Genomic DNA, 18421 nt, shown 5'->3' with positions numbered 1-18421 from the left:
TGGCTATTATCTGATTATCAGAGAACTTTCTTCACTGGTAATTTATATCAGACCATTATTTTGGTTGCAACTTAAAAGGATTCAATTATGCTCATGTAGAATCAATCTGTGCTGAACTACCTACCTTCCAGAATTCCATTATGCTCTTGTAGTCACTTAATTAAGAATTCGAGACAAAACATATATATATATAGTACGAAGGCCTCCGTACTCATAAGAATATAGTAGCCCTACTATATATATATTTCAATTTTCCATATACAAGGAATTCACCTTCCCCAAACGAAGCTCCTGTATGCATCTTCAGAGATGCTGAACCCGACACTTCCCTTAAGAAACTTAAATCTCTCTATATCCCTTGAAAGGGAAGCAATGTAAACCATCAGAATTGGGTAACAGTAACAACTGCATACTCTCATATATATTTACCCTGAAGCAATGGTGCGAAAGGGGTCGGAATAATCACAACGACCGCACATAAGTAAACACCAATATCACCAAACTTAGTAAGCCATGCCCCTCAGCAAGTATCGTGATCCGACTGGATTCTGTTGCTCATCGGTTTCCCATTTTGCAAGCAAGGTATCGGCGGAACAGGTTCTGTGTACAGCTCCCCATAGGCTTCCCAGCAGAAGGGTTCATACATGTGGTACTGTTCTTGAAGTGGCTCGAGCTCGACCTCATTTAATGTTATATCAGAGCAAGGTAAATTATCACTGCATGCAAAATGAACTGGTTTAACTGTAAATGTCCCTCTGATGTTCTCGTACGCAACACCTGATACTGCTACCGCCGACGTCTGGTTCTTGCAGGTTCTCCTGTCACAGTAGAACTGGTCTATGATGATTGGTGTTTGGACTTCGGAGACTCTTATGTTTGAGAACCTTACGCCTTGTACAGAGCCCGAGCCGCCCTGCAAGGAGAGGTTGTTTCTTTAGAATATCTTGTAGAATAAGCAACGGAAGGGTATCGATGATTAATAAGAAAGATGTTTAGTGCTCTTTTGGCATTGTCTATGTGGGGTTTAAATCTTACTACCACCCATCCAAGAGTTTAGACATCTCGTTTGGTTTTTTAATATTAAAAAAAACAAAGGATTGATGGCTTGTGTGGAAATATTGGCCCTTAAATGGGTAAGGTGTAAGATTTTTACCCACTTTTTTTGTGTAAAGTAGCATTGCTCTGATTAAAAAGGCACTGTGGGATGATTTTTTTTAATTTTGCTATTTCAGATTGTTTGCAAGCTCTATATCTCTATGGTTTGTTTGATGACAGAAAACAATAAGAGAGAAGAACATGAACCTTTTTATTTATTTATTTTTTTAATGATTTTACAAATTAAGTAGCACTAACAAAACACGGAAAGTGAAACTTAGATTTGTTGATTCCTAGGTGCCTCTGATAATATAGAACTCAAGTGAAAAAAACAAAAGCAAGAACATAAACCTTGCCAGATGTGCACTTAGGGATTGAAATTTGTTTTCTAGGGAATTCAACTCTGAGTTACCTGCCAGGTCTTAATTCTGACACCGGTCATTGTGTTGTGCATGGTGATGTCTTTTGCAACCTCTATATCTCTATGGTTTGTTTGATGACAGAAAACAATAAGAGAGAAGAACAAGAACCTTTTTATTTATTTATTTTTTTAATGATTTTACAAATTAAGTAGCACTAACAAAACACCGAAAGTGGAACTTAGATTTGTTGATTCCTAGGTGCCTTTGATAATATAGAACTCAAGTGAAAAAAACAAAAGCAAGAACATAAACCTTGCCAGATGTGCACTTAGGGATTGAAATTTGTTTTCTAGGGAATTCAACTCTGAGTTACCTGCCAGGTCTTAATTCTGACACCAGTCATTGTGTTGTGCATGGTGATATCTCTTACTGTGATGTTGGAGACACAAGCTTTGGTATTATCCCTGCCTAGCCCACCGATGCTGATTCCATGGCCGGGTCCACAGTTTACATTGTGAATGTTGACATTGGTGCAGCCTGTTTGGATGGAGACACAATCGTCACCTGTTGTAAGAGAAGCCAAAGATGTAATTTAGCAGGCCCTCTCATCCAGTGCAGAATCTGTCTCTTAGTCGGATCAAAGGGTAAAGTAATCCACTGCTTTCTCTTGAAGGTTCTCTTTGTCTCATCCATCCTGATTTAGTTAGTTTTTTTTTCTGTTTTTAAAGAAAATTTCAAACTCTTCATTGCAAGTTGTAACAATTACAGTTTGGTCCCTGCCCTTTCATTTGTTACAATGAGGTCCCCAACCAATACATTCATAGCTATCTTATTCTTTCTGTTAAATTCCTCCAACATTGGGTAGCGACATCCATGTAATCATCATTTAGCTGCCATGCAGACTTCTATGGCGATTATGTGGGGGCATTTCCATCTATGGGGAATTCAATGAAAGGGCAAGATTGCAATGGTATATGGAGGTCAGTCATCAGTGACCTAATAATGATAGGTAGAAGGTTGGGGACCAAATTGAGATGTTCCAAACAGATTGACTCCTGGTCCAATTTTCCTCAACTCCATTGTGTCTGAGAGGTAGCTAGGAAGCTCAGATGCTACTTTACTGGAAAATCCAACTAATGGATAATGGAATGGGCCTGAACAACCTAGACAATTTTATTTTATTTTTTTCCTTTGAAAGTTGAGAATAGGGTGATTCTTTATGAATAACTTAGACAATTTTCAGATACACCAATCTTTCAGAAAGCAGAAAAACCTGAAAATTTTGATTTTGAAAGTTGTAATTTGAGTTTCCAGCTTTATTTTTTGAAAAATGAGTATAATTTTCACCTAGAGATATCTGGTTATATCTTAAACTTTGCACTGAGTTGAGCTGAATGAGGTGAGAAATTTACCGCAAGCCAAGTTACTGTGGTGGATGGTAACATCTCTGGAGTTCTGCAGATGAATTCCATCAGTGTTTAGGCTGTCGCCAGGAGAAGAGATGGTGATGTCGTGAACAAAAACTGCTTCACAGCTATCAAATTTGAGGTGGCACTGCGGACTGTTCTGGATTGTTATACCAGTCACTGTTACATTATAACTCCCGTAGAATCTCAGAGCCTGCAACAAAATTTCAGCAGAATAAGTCACGACAGAATAAGTTATGACAGGATAAGTTTAACAGGCTAGACTTACTGTTGGTTTTATCTGTGGCATCTTTTCACTTAGCTCATCGGTTATCTGCTCACAAATCAACCCATGTAAACATTGTAAGTTCATTATTTACTTTTCTAATGAAATTTGATTCTTAAAATTACAGAATTATTAGAGGTTTTACCAGTAACTGGTGAGATTGTAGCATTTAGGCATGTATCATTGCACAATTAGCAGAGTGAGAATTAGGTTAAAAGTAGGTCTAGTTTGATATCTTTTTGAACCCTTATTTGGTCTGGTTTTTGGTTTTTGGAACAACTTATCGAACTGAAAAAGCTATTAAGTGCTTCAATTAACTCAAACAAATTATTGATAGAAGCTAAAGCCAGGGCAGATGGGCGCTAAGTCCAACGTTCCTTTTTTCAATTTCAAGTAATTAAACAATGGTATATAAATGAGGAATCTTACAGGATCAACATCGTAATCACCCGTGTTGGTCCACCAAACACTGCCTTGTCCCTCTATGGTGCCGCTGCCCCGAATTGTAATTCCTTTTAGCTTGGTAAATTCAAGCCATTGTAGCAACCCTAAGCCCCAATATTTGGCACTTGTCGGAGCCATGATCTTTCCATCTAACTGCAAAGGTTGAAAAATCTCTATGTTATTTACCTTCTTTTTTCTTTTTCTTTTTTTTCTTTTTGTAGATTAATGTGGTTCTATGCATTATTCTCAATCTTGAATTGGTTAGAATGATAATTTCTCGTGTCTACTATAAATGGGATTAATTACTCGTAAAAAAGGTGTGTGTAGTTAGGACATACAAACACTCCTATAATTATGGTTAGTTGAAAATGGTCCTGGACTGTTTTTCCCCTTCTTTCTCTATTCTGAGAAAACTTCTTCAGCTCCTTCTCTCAGTAACTTTTTAACAGAATTCAACAAACTACTTAGGAATGTTGTAAGTTTGTTCTGGAGACCTGAACCCAATGTAGACATTGGACTTATTGATTGAATCGGACGGGTTCATCATCGACAAAGGTATCACTCTTTTTTTTATTGCCATATTGTTACAGTGCAATAATAAATTATTACTATGACAAGGTGCAGCATCGTAGAGAATTTTTGGAGTGGAGAAAACTTGCGGTTACCTGGAAAACAATGTTGGGTTGACAATAAGGTCCGGAGAATGAGATGGGGCCCACAAGGAACTCATACTCCGCAGGTACTAAAACCGTTGATGCCTGCACCTTACATGCTGCCGCCCATGCGGCTTCAAATGCCTGCATTCATTACAAACTCTTTGTTTCTCACTATGTTCTGCATCATATGTACATTGCTCATTTCCTCAAAACAATTAAAATTTATGTTTACGGTTGTTCTTTAGGGTGTCAAATGATAGGAAAAATGCTTTGTCAATTTAGAAATTTTGGCAGCTTTTTAGAGATATGCTTAGATGACAGCTTTCTTATTAGTTTTTTACTAGCTACAGTATAGTTACCATTCTGTCTACAAATTAAACAATTGTTCTCGTGAATTAATTATCAATCATCCAATTACAACCTTTATCTTACTGTATTAGCAAAATGCTGTAGTACAAGTCGGTATAACAATACTCAAAATGAAAATAGTTCTTGGTATATATCTGTTTGAGCTACATGTTTTCATTTTTATGTTTGTATTTATATGTAGGAAAATGCCGGTTTTTCTTAAAATATGTAAAACTCTTGAAAACATTTTACATGGAACCAACTACTTGGTAAAACTGCTTTTCGGCTTGGTTGAAAAAAAAAGAAGGAAGAAATGAAGTAAATTTGTCAATTAGTTTATAGCATGTTGTTATTTGCATAGCATATGAGATAAAACCAATAATACAGTGATATCTACATTTCTAATATATGTAATCAAACTTTTTATTGCTCTTAATTCAGAATGTTTTAGGAACAACTTATCATTTCACTGATACAGCACACAACTTTAAAATAAGGGATTCCTTTTTATTTTTATTTTTGTTGAAAAAACACAAATATTAGAATAAGGAAAATATTATTTTCTCATGCCTATCATGGAAAAACGACAAAGCAAGTACACAAAATCCATCTTGTGACTCTGCCTACGCCCCTGTCTAAAACAGGGACATGGAGGTAAATCATTCTTCACAGTTTTCATGAACAATTAATTAGTTAAGGTATTAAAGCAAAATAAAGAATCCAAAATTCAAGGTTAAAAAATTTTAGTTTTATCTTGTTAAAAAGCTAACACAAAACTAATTTAAATTTAAACATAATAAATAAGTTAGAATCAATTAGAGCATCTGAAAGAACAATGTAGGCCACCTTAGTGTCATCTGTGTATCCATCACCCTTTGCTCCATACTCAACTACATCAAACACAACTCTAGGCCGCGAAACCGGACTTGGGCTTGACGGTGTGCTCGGGCATGGGCTCGACGGCTACCGCCGCTGCCGCTACGGTGGCGACCGCTGCCGCCTCCGACCACCTTTCCTTTAGTTTTCTTCTTAGCCAAGGATGTATAGGGAGCTCTGTTTGCCCTCCAATGCTTGCCTCTTCTCCCTTCACATGCATCAAATGTGGAGCACAGTGCAATGAGGACAATGAAAAGGAGCACCCAGACGCCCTTTAGCCTAAAACTTCTCATCTTTGTGTTTGTATCTTTGTGTAGTGTATCAAGCAGAGTTATGTGAAAGAGAGAACAGAGAGAGAGAGAGAGAAAGAGAGAGAAAGAGAGGGTGAGTGTTGGAGGAGGGAAGGTTAGGTTTAAATAACCATACAAAGGCTCTCTCTCTCTCTCTCTCTCTCTCTCTCTCTAAAAGCTAATGCCACATTGATCCACTCTTGCCCCACAGTTGAGAGAACAGAATACTGAAGTTTTTTTCAACTGCCAAGGAATTTAAATGTCCCCTTCATGCCTTTTGCTTGTGCTATCACATTGAATCTCTTTTGTAGAGGGCTTTTTTTCCATCTCTTTTTGTGAGAATTGGTTGAAGTAATTAGTTCTCAAAACTTCTGACTACCTTGGCCAAGTGGTCCATATATACAGTTTCAATAAGAAAAGGATGCTCATGTCCACATAAAACAATAGAGGAGGTTATATATATTTCTATATAACCCTTTGAAATAATTACTCAGATGAGAATGTTTATGGCATAGATGGTTTGTCCTAATGGTCGGAACCACATAATAGAAAATGCCTTGTTTAATTGTCTACATAGTTGGCAATGTGTACTATGATTAGCTGGTTTTTTATATCCCATTGTTGGTATATATGGATATCCTTTTGTCACATAAATTTTTCTTAGGTTTTTAACTAACATACCTGTTTAGAGGTAGAGAAATGAGTTGGGTAAACTGTAAAATATCATTATGTCATTATAGGTTACTGATGTACACTGACATCTCAAACTTCATATACCGATAAAAATTCTCTGCATTAATAAGAAATTATTTTTAAGTTACTTTTCAAGCGCATCAATTTTGTTGGGTAAGATGAATGGTATATGCTTAGAGGTCTTTTGTAGTGGATTAATTGACTAGTTATTTTTTGTTCATTTGGAGTATTAGTGGGTATTTGGTTGCAAAAGCCAAAAGGAGACACGTGAGTGAGGGGGCATGGGTCCATGGGAGGGCTCTGCTCACAACAGCTCCTCCTGATCACATGCAACGGTCACGGGTGCCAGTAACGTACTTTGTCCACTCTCAACCAACACACACACACACACACACACACACACACACACACATGAAGAGAGAGAGGTGTTATAATTTGGTTTATATTTGTAGTTATCTAAATTGAGGATAAATTCTAATCTAATTAGGGATTATATAAATTGGCATATATGGAGCAAAGATTAAGTTGAAATAGATTAGAATTGAGATTCGGTACAAATAATGAGTTGGCAACTTGCCATTGGTCACGGCAATATTAATTTGAGTTAGACTCAAATTAATTTGGATGAATCCGACTCTAATTAAGGCTCTAGTATATATTATATATAGAGCATTGAGGAGCCGAAACTCCTGTAGCGACCAAATTAAGATGCCGCGACACAATTAAGATCCATCCAAATTAATTAAGGCCGCGTACGGGTGGTGAGAGAGAAGCCAATTTTTTGGGAGTCCGTACCGGTGAAGGAGCGTATGCACTAATTAGTGCTAATTTGGAATCCGTACAGATTAGGTTGAGAGAAGCTCTTAGAGAAGCTCTTTTCGGAGTAGCTTGTTGCGGCGTTCGGACCTAATTAAATTTTGGTCTTTTGAGAGATCTTTCTTGTACTCCGCCTTTTCGACATTAATAAATTATTTGCTCCGTCTTCGCCCGTGGACGTAGGCCGTTGGCCGAACCACGTAAATATCGGTGTGTTCTTTTCTTATCTTATCTTTTCTTGTATTAAATTATTTTCTGGATCTATTTTTCGCCGTTCGGATTTCAACAGAAGGGAATGAAACAGTCATACTTAACTGTTATAACACCTAAGATATATTATTCTGAGATTAGGATTAGGCTTCTGAATAACTTATTCTAAAAATTAAATATGGTGGTGAGAAAGAAGTTTAATTTCTTTTTTCTTAAAAGATCTTAATATTAATAATTTGATAGAATGATATATTTTATCTGCGAAGTAATTTATATTATTATTCTGAAAAAATTATCTGAAAATTGCATATGGTATCTAATTTTAAACATATGTTCATATTTTTTTATATACCAAATGTATGAGTTTATTGAGTAAATTAAGAAAATATATCAAATAAGATATTCGTGTATTCAAATAATGCCTAAACTAATTATATTAATCTATATAAGAGGATAAAGAATCTAATTAATTAAGGACAATATGATAATTTTTTTTATATTGAAATGCTTCTTTGGGATATTGAAGTTTGGTACACACCTTATGTTGTCAGTTTCTTTCAGTTTATTCAGTGTGAATAGCTCCTCGGAAATATATTTATAAGCACTCTTGTTATGCACCTTATCTTTTAAATAATAAGATATCAGAATTACCGACCGTCTCTAGAGCAAGTGGCAAAGGGTTTGGTGGTTGGTATCTGAGACCCAAATTCGAATCCAAGTTGATTTTCATTTCTATCTAAGTTTATTTCTAAATGAAATAAACGAAGCGGGTAGTGTGCTACCTATCTCTCTCAAAAAAAAAAAAAAATTCAGAATTGATTCTAAACCTTGTCATTTCTTGAGGTTATGGATTCAATCTCTGCTTTCGATAATTAACATGTACTTAAATTTCTACATTACACCTAATTAACAGTTTAAATCCCCATATCCATCTGCACCCATTGATTGCATGCACATTCTTTTATATTCATCGTGCACAGTGTGTTAAACATAATTCTAAGCTCATTTTTATTAGATCGATCTTTAATTTGGTAATATCTTCATCGGAGCTTATACATTCTGATTGGGTCCAAGCTTTTTAACAATTTCAATCAAGTCCCTTTTGTTAAAAAGTCCGTTAATTAGTACGTACAAATGTCGACGTCAGAAGCAAACAATATTTGCCATATCAACACAAAACTTCTATAAGAGAATGAAGGTAAATTTTTGAGCACAAAAACGTTAGGTGATCGTAGAGCTACATAGAGATTTAAGTAAACTACAAACTTTGTTTTGATGACAAAGGGAAGGGACTTAATTTGTTTGAATTTTGATGTTATAAGGTCCGGAGAGGAGCTGTACGTAGAACATAGGACTTGGGTATTTCATTTACAAATGAATATCCATTATCAAAATCAGGAATAAATTTCTTGGCACTTAATGATGAAAAAAAAAAATAGAGTGAAAATGTAAATTAACTATTATATTATATGAAAACAATCGTTTATCTCCAATAGTTTAAGTTACTATAGAACAGTATTTTTATTATTTATGTTCAACAGCTTTAGAAATTTCTCATTCTATTACATTTTGTTTGCCGAAAAGAGGTGAAAAGGAAAGCTTTGTATTCAGTTAACGAAAATGAGTACAATGTATGGAGACTCGAATCTTTCGTCACGAGTTTTTTGTTGTGACTTGATCTCACCAGAAGACGCGACGTTTGACCGCTTGGCTCGAGCCGAATTCGGAAGGCCGGTTTCTGATTGTATCTTGGCTGCAAATGAGGAACTCTAAAATCCTGAGATCTGGATAAAAAGCTATGTTAAACTGCTCCACTCTCCGCAGAAAATGCGAAAACTAAACTACTGAAAAATAGCCTCAAAGAGTTACTTATGAATCGCAAAAATAAAAGGTCAGGATCCTTATATCTTTCCTAACGGAGAGCCACTATTATCGCTCATCAAACAGCGGAGATCGAATATTGTCCTAACCCATCTATCCTACAGTTGAAATTTCGTTCTAACACATTCGATACTTAGGGCGTCTTTGGTTCGAAGTCGGAGTCGGAATCGAAAACGGAATCAAAATAAGCCGGAATCAGAATCGGAATGACTCATTACCTAATTTTGTTTGATTTATCACCTGAATCGGAATCGAAATAAATCATTCCCATTGTAGGTGTTTGGTTCAGATAGATACAAAAAACGTAATCAAATTAATATACTAACATTATCTTTATAATATATTAATTTAAATTTAAATTAAATATTAAATATTAAAAATTTACATCAAAATTTTGAAATAATGTCAAAATTTTAAATCTATTTTTTTTAAAAAAAAATTAAACTTTGAAGTTGAGTGGATAATTCAAAATATGAAATTAAATTTTGATTTATTCAAATTCAAACTTAAAATTACAATTTAAATTTTAATTTGAATCCATAAATTTAATTTAAGTTTGAAATAAAATTTGAATAAAACTTTATATAAATTAAAATTTAATTTAAATTCAAATTCATAAGTTAGATTCGAAATACTTGATTAAATTTTAATTTTTAATTTAAGTTCAAATTAAAATTTAAAATTATATATTTAATTTTTAAATTTTAACCCATATTTTAATTAAAAAAGTTGAAAAAATAAATTTAATCCGAATAAATATCCATTCCGTCCGGATTCAACTTCCAATCCGGCCTCCTAGGCCGGATTGAAAAAAGAGAAAATTGGGGAATTCCCATTCCACTCGAAAATCAGAATCAGAATGGGACTCCCGCGTGCCAAACATCTACAAACGAATTCACTCATTTCGATTCCGATTCCAGAGTGAAAAAAAAAGCGAACCAAACACGTCCTTAATTTCTAACTTTGTAGCTAAGCAATTATCACATTCCTCCAAAAGCATCATCTCAACCTCTATATTTCTGGAAACTTGTTCAATCAATATCCATTGTCCTTCACTGTGATTGTTAATGTAACAAATTTGTACACTCAACTTGTTTATTTGTTCTTTTCGCGTTTAGATTCTTCCATTTTAAACCCTCAACACAAGCCAAACAAATTCTTAGCATTAAGACAAGTATTTAAACAAGAAAACATACCCTACCATTGTCCTATTATTCCTGTTGTTGGAAGTATCACAATTTTTCTTTTTCTAGCGTAAGTTTACAAAGATGAAACCGTTTAACAAACTGCGGACCAATCGACTCTCCCTAAAGCAAGTGGCAAAGGGCTTAGTGGTTGGTATCCGAGACCCAAATTCGAATCCTAGCTGATTCACATTTCTAACTAAGTTTATTTCTAAATGAAATAAACGAAGCGGGTAGCGTGCTACCTATCTCTCAAAAAAAAAAAAAAAAAAAAAAAAACCTAACAGCGGACCACACTTTTTTAACATATATGATTTTGATATAGGCATATGTGATTCGTTAAATTTAGTTGTTATTCGTTGATTAAATTTGATTAGAATCAATGAATTTGATACGTACGTCATTATCAAAATCATGTTGGCTAACGTAACCTCTTCTTTTTCTTTTTTTTTTGATACTTACAACATGTCCATTCCCTTTCATAATCTTAGGGATGATCATTTGTAATCCCTAGCTATATACCGTGAGTACACTTAGGGGGCGTTTGAATCGACGAATCTTTAAATACAATATAACTTAAGTGTAGTGATATTTGAGTTTTTCTAAAGTGTAGTTGTTTTTCTATTATTTGTTTTGATATAACTCATACAGTTTAAAAGTTAAATTCAATTACCTTTTGTATTTATTTTGGTATAACTTGATACTAATAAAATTAGATTTTTGAGTTCTATTATTTTTCTTGGTGTAAGTAAGTGAATCATGGAAGCGGGTAGCATGCTACCTTTTTCTCAAAAAAAAAAAGTAGGAAAAACTTCAAAAACCCCCCCTGTGGTTTCGTGCATTCTCACTTTGCTACCCTGTGGTTTAAAACGTATCAATTTGCCCCCCTGTGGTTTCGTTTTTATCTTTTTGTTATCAATTTTATTATTATTTTTTTTTAAAATCAGTGACAAAGTTAAAATTAAAGGATACTAAAGTGACTATTCGATAAATATAGATGGTTATCTGAAGTTTTTTGTATATAATTTAACGAAATATTAACGAAAAAGCTTTCGAAAAGATAAAAATGAAACCACAGGGGGATAAATTGATACGTTTTAAACCACAGGGTAGCAAAGTGAGAATGCACGAAACCACAGGGGGGGTTTTTGAAGTTTTCCCAAAAAAGTAAGTGAATCATGTTACTTTCTAAATATAGTAGTAAACTTATCGCTATAAAATCTAACCTAATAAATAATTAAATCCCTCATTAATTTGGAAAGTAACTCTAATTCATTCTACTTAAGCTGCTTCCATCTCTACCTCATTTGGAAGTGATCTTAAGCTGCTTCCATCTCTGTACGCTCAGTTCAGTTTACTTAATGAATGAAACTGGTAACTTCCTACCTTATTTCTCAAAAAAAAAAAAAAATCTAATTCATTCTAAAGGAAGTAAAGTTTAGGTTTTAAAATTTAATAAATTTTTTAAAGAAAGTTGAGTATATATGGTGGAACTTGAGTTCGATACTTTAGAGAATGAAATCAAGAAAAGGTGAAGTGGAGGTCTAACGTAACTTGAATTACATTTTTTTTTTTGATTTACAACAGAATAAATACCGGAAGTGATGGAACTTGAGTTTCATCCTTCCATTTACACCTAATCAAATAGCTGCTTAATACTTTTATTTGTACATGTTGACAAAAGCAAATTTTACTTTCCTAGAGCCCAATCTATCTATCTTAACCTAAAAATAGTAGGCATTTAGATTTGGACGATGTTATTAGCGGAGTTGATTTTTATATTAAGGGATATATATATTCATTAGATTTGATTATTATTTACTATTTAAATTTGATCCGTTTATGAGAATTCTATTTCTTAATTCCTCTTCTCAAGGAGAAAGAAAAAAAAAAGAACTCCTCCATTAATTACTATATAAATCCTTCTTCTTCTTCTTCTTTTTATTAGATCAATCTTTTGTATCGAAGAAAACCATCACATATTTACCATGAAAATACATGAAATGCATATGATCACCCTCTTGATGGAAATGCAAGAGTACACGACTATCAAACCAAATACACAAATTTAAATATGATCATGATATTTATGTTCATATATGTGTTTTTTCTGTACTTATATTTGCATAATCCAAAGAATACTAAATATGTGTCACATAAATGCGCGTACGTTCTTGGAAAACCGTTATATGCCGATACATGAAACACGTAGCTCCAAAACAAGTGGATTGCAACTCTATGTGGAAAAAGGCAAGGTCTCGGAGACTCTCATTAATGTTGCAGGGAACCCATAGGCCACTAAAGTTGTAATGTAGTGGTAATTTAATTTAATGAGGAGTACACACACACACACACACACACACACACACACACACACACAAAAACAAGAAGCCAATATGTATTTTGTCTTGCATGTTGTATCTATCTTAGTAAACAATAATGGTACTCCTTGCATTTTCTACCACATACCCTTATATAGTTGTTTCTTTCTCCACAATTCAAGAAATGAAAACAACAATTCACATTTAGTGCATATGTATGTTGTATATATATGCTACTATATTTTCATCTCAGTTTGAAATTTTTTGATAGATCCGAGATGAACACTTTGAGTATATGAAGCCACATTGACAAAAGTGTTCCCAAAAACGGAGTACTAGCTATTTATATTGCTAGTCCTAATGACCGTTCTATTATCCTCAAACACTCCCCCATTATTTAGTGTGAGACTGTTGGGGTCTTAAAAACTCCTTCGCAAGGCTCAGTAGCTATCGTCAAGTCCAGTCAACCATAGCTGAGAATAATCAAGTGACGCATGTCCGTGATTGTTTAGCTCCCATAGAACCAACTGGTTGGAATTTTGCTGAAAAATGTATGGACCTTAATTACCTGAACTATCGGTCATTTAGATTTGGCTATTTAAACTTTTAAAATTTTAATTTTACTATCCAACCTTTTCAATTTTTAAATTTGAGTCGGTGAACAATACTTTGACCCTAAAATTTAAACTAATTATTTATTTTAATAAACTTTATATAATTGTAAGAATTATATGAAATATACTAACTAAATCTATAAAATAAACGACGTATTGAAACTTTAAAGTCAAAGTACTGTTTATTAACTCAAATTAAACAAATCGAAAAGATTAAATAGTAAAATTAAAATTTTGAAGAAAATTGGATAGCTCAATCTAAATGGTCTATAGTTTAGATAATTAAGGTCCATAAGTCTTCGCCTAATTATTGGCATTACCAACTAGCTGAGCCCAAATCATATATTCAAAATGTTTAAACCTATGTTTATATATAATGTCACGTATGTTATTTGATGTGAGGCTATTGAGGTATCGAATGTTCCTAATTAATCATTGAAAAGAGCAGTGGAAGGGAATTTAAGCTGAGAGAATTGTTGAATGTACATGTCCTTTTTTTGAAGATGGAGTTGTGATTGAGGAGACCGACCGTTCCTAGCGCAAGTGACAAAAGGGTTTGGTGATTGGTATACGAGATCCAAGTTCGAATCCTAATTGATTCACATTTCCAGCTAAGTTTATTTCTAAATGAAATAAATGAACCGGATAACATGCTACTTTCTCTCAAAAAAAACAAAATAAAAAAAAAAGAGTTGTGATTGAGGAGGGTAACAACTAATAATGCATAGATCGAGGGTGTGGAGAATTGGAGCTTTTAGAAGGGAGAATAGGTCCATGCCTTTTTAATGAAAGAATACCCTAGAGCCGTATTTTAGTGCTGTGGAGCTCGTGAACCCTGTGAGTCTCGTGAGTGCCATGCAATAAGATAAAATAGTGTTTGTTAGGGTTGTTTTATCCCTCTTATGTCCTGGAACGTTGCATCAATAGATGATATTAATCATTTTAATTCTCTCATGACAATATTCAAATTTTAGTAATCCACCAAACAATTTAGTTGATTATTAAATCCCAGTTTTATGTAAAACAAAACCATCCTTTTCATTTGGGGAATTTTAGAACAACCATATATATATGATGGTTTAACTTTTGAAGTTTGGATCTATGTTCCTTAATTCGTGGTTACTAGTGTCAAGTAGGTTGGTCTAAAGCTAATTGTCTCTCTTTTTAATTACTTTGTATTTACGCCCTTACAGTGAAATAACTGAACCAACCGCTTATCTCTAAAAATTTAAATTGTCAAAAATAATATTTGTATTATTATATATTTAATATCTAGTCGGAAAATTCTGACTTTTCTAGTATATATATATAGAATATTCTAAGCACGGGCCTATTTTTTTGTAAATACGTAACCGGTGATCAAACCTCCAAGCTAATTGTTTAGTTGATTAAAAGTCCGTGTACATGACACAATAGTATCTCTGCATATCACTTTTAGTGATTTAGATCTTAATAGTTAAATTATGCATTAAGGGCCAAAATCAAGTTTGCCCAAATAATAATTGGCTACATGTGTTTGTCCTTGTATATATCAAATTATTTATCTTATGGTGCAATTTAAGTGATCGATTGAGACAAGAATAAGAGAAAACATTGATGCGAAAGAAAAATACACAAATTAATAATGTGAATGAGAACTCGTACACATAAATATTGGGTGTACATTGATCATCTACAAAACGTACTTTTATGTTGGCATTCAATTCATTCTTCTGCATCCGATCAGAGAATGAGAAATGTCTTCATATATACAAATCAAACTTGTCCTCTCTTTTCGCAGCTATTCGAGAGACGCATACAATTGGACATGATTTTGTTTTATTAAATTTTTTATATATATATGTTAGTCATGATATTAGATGTCGGAAAGAACTAACCAAATCATTTTAGCATAGGTAGAAAAATACACATTATTTTTTTTGGGTGATTTAGTGAGCCTAAAGAAAAACTTAAGCTTCAGAATTACCGTGGCCAAAAAATTACGTTTTAATAAATATATATACTCAACACTTCCGACCATTTCACTTGGATGTGCTTAATTTATCCGATGGATGAGAAATTTTAACGTGATTTAATTATATATTTAGAAAAAAATAATGCTAAATTATTTCGAAATGCTGCTACATAAATTGTTAATATAAAACTTTAAATAAATTCGCAACATACGCATCCAAAATGTTACCGCGAGAGACTGAGGGCATGCATTTTTCCAGTTTTCAATAGTTAGTACACGAATCTCAATGTACGCCCTCATGGAAAATCGTAATTAAATGCTTCAAAAAGCACTTTTCACTCGGTTAGATCTCCACGTATGAAGCCTCAATTATACATTCAATTATTTATAACCAGTAGCTTTATTTGCATTTTGGTACGTAACAATCCCACACGCTTCTCCTGCATGAATTCGAGGGTTGGTCCCCTTAAAAAAATTAATAAATATAAAATAAAAATAATTAACCTCATTTCTGTTTTTAATCTGCGTGTCAAGGATCGTCAAAAAAAAAAATGTTGGATACGGACAAAAAGAAGCCAATAGTTATTTACTTTTTTACTCCAGGTGCAAACAAGTTAATTTTTTTTTTTTTAACATAAAGGTAGCACGCTACCGACTTCATTCATTAAAAGTATGAATTAGGTTATAAGGGTGAGGCAACAACAAGTCTCAAGCAAGCTGAGTGAAAAAAAAAAACTAAATAAATAAAATAATTCGATGAGATAATTTGCCCCTACATGTACTTTAATTGCTTGATTTTGCTGACGGCTAATAGGGAGTTCGTCGGAGTCTTTCGAAAGATCATATTGTTTTTGACCACTCAAGTAACCCACCAGCAACCTATAAGTCCAATCAGTACATCGCTCTGTGTTTGGCTCCTTTTTCTAATCATCCACGTATCCCAAACCAATTTCACATCGCTATAAGTTAATTTTTGATCCATTATTTTATGTGTTCTTCAAAGTGATAAAACAAGAGTGAAAAGAGAGTCACGGATCATTCTAGAATCCCCTTCTAGTGGTTAGAGAGAGTCCCTCTCTATGTATGTATAAATTATTGTGGATCATGGTTTATAGACTTGGGCTCAACATGAATACATAAATATTATTAGATGCGATATCTCGACACTCAAGAAGCCAATGAGCTAATTTTTATGATAGTTCTCTCATGTAATTAATGAACAATATTTTCTTATAATAATATTGAGTATCGTGACTATTTAATATGGAATTTGATCAGCAATCTCATGTTCTGATACAAAATGAAATAACCATTCACTAAAGAACAGCTTAAATGCTAGAATATTTATTTTATTTGGTATCAGAGTTAATATTTAAATTTTGAAACCTCTAAATTTGAATTTGGGGACTCTAGGTACATGCAATATTTTCTACCTCCCCTCTCTCTCTATATATCTAGAATGGGAGGTACTATTATGCTAAGTTGCTAACATTGTGGTTGTCGTAGGGCATGCATGTGATCCTTCAGTTAAGAGAGGGTTAAATGATATCTCTCTCTTTGCTTTTTTTCTCCTACACAAAATAAAGGTGCTCTCTCTTTCTCTCTCTTAGTTTTTTTTTTTTTTTTTTTTTTTTTTTTTTTTTTTTTCCTCCTAGACACAACAAAGGTGGTGTTGTCCCTATATACACTTTGTTGGTACTAGGCAACATGGAATTTGTGGTCTAAAATGGACTAGCAATATATTCACGGGTGGCCATACAATTAGCTACGCTGGAAACTTTTAAAAGAAAATTAATTATAAAAAAAAATTGTTGGGGTTGGGCTCTCCGCCTCTGATCTCGGCTTATTTATGTCTTGAGCATCTGTCACATATGCTTCGTGGCAAATGATAAGGGTTTCTTGGTGTCAGTGTGCTACAAAAGCACGTGATTGGGATGTAAGTTTTGGAAATTATCGCGTGAGAACCTATTGGTTCACCACGACTTTTAGTACTGAACTTCAGTGGAAAACTTCTCAACAAAAATATTCACCATGTTAGTGGTGAACCGTACGATCCAATAAAATTTTAATGAAAAGCTTTCCAATGACGATGTTCGTCGTGACAGTGGTGGACAAGACATCTAGTCGGATAGAACTTCGATAGGAAGTTTCTCAACGAGGAGAATGGGTTTTTATGCCTTCTGGCATAATTTGATTCTTTGTACGTCGCAGATCGATCTAGATCAATGGGGAGAACCATATTGAAATTACATTTAGGCCCCGTTTGGATACCTCTAAAAACGTAGTATCGTTAAACTATACTACACCGGTAGGAAAATAATTCTATGAAGCGTTTGTAAGAAAAAAAAAAATAATGTAATTTTTGGAGTATAGTTATACTATACTTCAAAAAATAGAGTAAACTTACAATCCACTTTCACCAAAGGAAAAAAATATCACCATTCTGAGCTCCCAAAGATGTATCAATTTCTAGATTTTAAATTTCAACATAAAATTTTAAATTTCAAAATTTAAAATTTTAAAATTCAATTTTAATTTTGATTTTAAATTTCAAATTTCAAATTTCAAATTTCAACTTTCAAATTTCAAATTTCAAATTTCATATTTTAAAGAGTTCAAATTTCAAATTTCAAACTTCAAACTTCAAATTTCAAATTTCAAATTTCAAATTTCAACTTTCAAATTTCAAATTTCAAATTTCAAATTTCAAAATTTCAAATTTCAAATTTCAAAAAGTTCAAATTTCAAATTTTAAATTTCAACTTTCAAATTTCAACTTTCAAATTTCAAATTTCAAAATGTTCAAATTTCAAAATGTTCAAATTTCAAATTTCAAATTTTAATTTAATTTTTAATTTTTAATTTTTAATTTTCAAAATTTAAATTTAAACTTAAATTTTAAATTTTAAATTTATAAATATGTAAATTTATAAATTATTAAATTTAAAATTTAAAATTTTAATTATAGATTTTTTAAATTTCAAA

General features: G+C 33.1%; 2 long non-coding RNA genes and 1 pseudogene across 2 annotated transcripts; 2 read left to right on the top strand and 1 right to left on the bottom strand.

Annotated features, from left to right (window-relative positions):
• On the bottom strand, positions 110–6145 carry LOC109717264 (annotated as a pseudogene).
• On the top strand, positions 575–1231 carry LOC109717266. The gene is made up of 2 exons (XR_002218142.1): positions 575–705; positions 813–1231. It is a non-coding gene; the product is annotated as an uncharacterized LOC109717266 (long non-coding RNA).
• On the top strand, positions 1962–3281 carry LOC109717267. The gene is made up of 2 exons (XR_002218143.1): positions 1962–2101; positions 2919–3281. It is a non-coding gene; the product is annotated as an uncharacterized LOC109717267 (long non-coding RNA).

This window comes from Ananas comosus, linkage group 11, assembly GCF_001540865.1.
Source record: "Ananas comosus cultivar F153 linkage group 11, ASM154086v1, whole genome shotgun sequence".
In the NCBI taxonomy this organism is placed as follows: Eukaryota; Viridiplantae; Streptophyta; class Magnoliopsida; order Poales; family Bromeliaceae; genus Ananas; species Ananas comosus.
This window is presented reverse-complemented; position numbering and strand designations above follow the sequence as displayed.